Here is a 3,323-nt window from a genome sequence, read left to right on the forward strand (position 1 = left end):
AGGGCTTCTTAGAGTTATGAGGCAAGAGGATTTTTAGCACCATAGGAGAGTGGTCTGATATTCCAGGGGGGGAGAAAGGTGACTTCCGAAAAGGAAAACTGCTGAGTCCAGATGTCATTAGAGAGCACCCGATCAATCTTGTGTAGTTTCCGGTTCTCGCCTGAAGAATGCGACCATGTGTATCTACATCCCACGTATCGAATATCTTCAAGTCCCGCCTGGTTTAGACAATCCCCAAATTCATCAAAAGCCGGGATCTAGGGAGTTGTACTTCCTATCCTATCAGCCGGATCTTTGATGGCATTAAAGTCTCCAGTGACAAACCAAGGAAGGTTACATGAAGACGGACGCAACAGGTCAGCCCAAAGAGGGCGTCGGTTCACAAAGGAATGTTCACCATAAACAACTGTACAGAGACAAATTTTATTCAGATTGAAGAGCCGTAGCTGAACATGGATCAGCTGATCAGAAGAAGACAAGAGAGTAGTTTCCATCTCATGCGGGTTCCACCCAAACCAAATTCTTCCCAGGGGGGAGCAGTCGTAGTTGGATAGCCACCGCCAATTACCACAAAGCTCCCGAGAGATATCCGCAAAAAGGGAGGCTTTAGCTTTCGTTTCAACAATGCCAAGACAGGAAAGGCGGTGATTCCTAATAAAAGAACGGATTTCAGCTTCTCTAAGGGGATGCACTAGTCCCCTAATATTCCATATACCAAAAAACATTTAATAACGTAAAGTTATCTCAGAGGTTTCCTTGGCCTTCTCCTCCTGGATTTCTTCTTCGAGGAGGCCGGGCTAGGGGTCACACCAGGGCATATCAGGCTAGGAATAGCCCCCATAGGAGCTTTTGAGGAATCCTCCGCAGCATTAGGCACCTGAGATCGTGATCGGGTGTTGGGGGGGGACACAACAGCCGGTTCATCCACCACTAGGTCTTCCGGATCACTATCGTCAGCCCTAGCATGAGAAGCAGAAGAGTCTTCAGAGTATGACTGAGAGTTTGTTGTAGGGTCTTCAATTTGCTGGTCGAGATATCCTGGAGGACAGAGGACAGGAGCACTGGACGCAATAGCACGCGACCGTGTGTTAGGAGGGGAAGCACCAGCAGTTTCGATCTCCCCTATTTCTCCTAGAATACCGGTCTTGTCCACTTGAATACGTGAGTCTGGGGGGTCTTCCGTGGATGAATGGGAGATCAAGGAAGAAACCACATTCTGCTGGACCAGCGAGCTTGGAGGATACAGAGCAGGGGAAGAGCTGGGGCCTGCCTCATTATCCATGGGATGAGTCAAACCAGAACCTACCAGGACAGGTTCAACACAAGAGTTAGGAGCAGGAGGCAGGGGATCGTTAACTCCCAAGGTTCGAGCCAGCTGAAGATTAGGAGAAGGACCCAGCTGGATTGATGGGTTAATAGGAGAAGGATTGCCTTTTTTTCCGAGACACTTGGGTCCATCCATCTGTTTGAGGCCGAGCAGTAGATTCGGTTCTGTGGTCAGAATAAATAGCAGCACATTCAAAACCTTTTGTTCCCGATTTATGACCAAAGATACAGCATGAGGAGCACACAAGAGGCTTCCATTCATATTCAATACTGATGTGGTTCACCTCACCATCCCACCTGAACTTTACAGTGTCCATCCGAGGGCTAGAGGCTTTAATTTCAACACAGACTCGCGCATAAGAAATTCTGGAGAGCTGTTCAGTTTGCACATCCACGTACAGTGGCTTTCCAATGGCACTAGCTATGCATCCAATGCCCACCGGAGACCATAGGGAGAAAGGGATGTCCCTCAGTCTTACCCAGACCGGAAGAGAATCAAGCTTACCCTTCTTGAGTTTTATTTTTGAATGCCATTCCTGGAGCACCATAGTGCTGCTGAATATGGAGACAGGTCCCATGTCGATGATCTTCCTGCGAAACTCAGCGTTTAGGACTCGGAAGAAGTAGAAGCCACTTTCATGCAATTTAACATCAACTACTTGGTCACCCCAGGTTTTCTTTATAGCTTCTTCAGTCAGCTTGAAGGGGACTTTCCTTCCAATGTAGTGACCAACTATACATTCCAACCAAGAGGATTTTCATTGGCAGCAACTTCAGGGGTAATGTCTACAATAACTTCACCATCCTCCACTATAGGAGGAACATAAGCTAGATTATATCCCTTAGTCAATGCCTTTGCAACATTTGCCCATGATCTAGGCACCGTTGCAGGTAAGGGTTGACGACTAGTGTTCTTCCTTACCCTATCAGCTTGTTCTGCTGAGTTTGGCTTGGGATCAGAAGCGCCTGAGGGTCCTGCAATGTGAACCTTACTAGGAGGGTTATGCCGACTTTTGGATCGACCCCGGCTGCGGCTACGACTAGCATTTCCTCTCTGGTTGAACCTGGATCCAGAAGGGGGATGGCTCTTTTGGGAAAAGGCTACCGATTTGCCTTTGGGCTCAGCTGTCTTTAACGATACAGCAATTTCATCAGTCAACTGGTGTGCGTCAACCACAGGGCTGGGACCAAGGGGGGGTTCCTAGAAACCATCTCCATAAGGTCGAAATAGCAGGTTAACACACAAAGTCCACCAACCAGTCAGCCCAAATTCGCACCATATGACCAGAGACGGTTCTAATAGAATCAGCAGGACCCCAGCTTAAATACGTCCACCAACTACTCAATCCAAGCTCACCAACCAGGAAGGGAGACCGAGCAGAGGAGTACCTTCAAAGTGGTTGGACGACCTCCAAGGAGGCGAATCAGAAGGGAGAAACCCCGCACGATGAGATTCCAGGCGGAAGAAGACGTAACCGAAGATGATTCAGATCTGTTGGTCCGCCCCCAGCCCTGAGAAACGGGGGAAGCTCTTTGGCGAGGTTGGAGGGGGAGGTACAGAGAACATATCCTCCAAAAATTAGCTTCAATGGTCGCCGGAGATGGCCGGAATCAACATCAACCGGACGGGTGAACAGTAACTGCGAGAACACCGGCAGAGAGCATTTTTCATGCTCGAGTGAACAGTGCCGCGGGTTTGGTGAAAATGAAAAGTATTTTTGTAATCGCAGTTGTTTTTTTTTTGGTAAGGTAAGTATGTATATAACTTTTCAGAACACCAAATACAACCTAAAGTCCAAACCAGTACCTGACCCTATTAGGACATGGGGATGTCCACACAAGGTCAAGAGAGGTTCGGCAGGAGCTATACAAGACGCCAGGGCCGGCTATATGGAAAGAAAACTACAACCAAGGTCAACCAACCAATCCGAGAATTGGAGGCATAAGACCCAAGATTCCGAAAAACTGCAACAATACACACCGGACGCAGCCGATGA

This window comes from Syzygium oleosum, unplaced genomic scaffold (assembly GCF_021117445.2).
Source record: "Syzygium oleosum isolate NSW1041296 unplaced genomic scaffold, Sole_v2.1 Sole_v2.36, whole genome shotgun sequence".
Classification (NCBI taxonomy): domain Eukaryota; kingdom Viridiplantae; phylum Streptophyta; class Magnoliopsida; order Myrtales; family Myrtaceae; genus Syzygium; species Syzygium oleosum.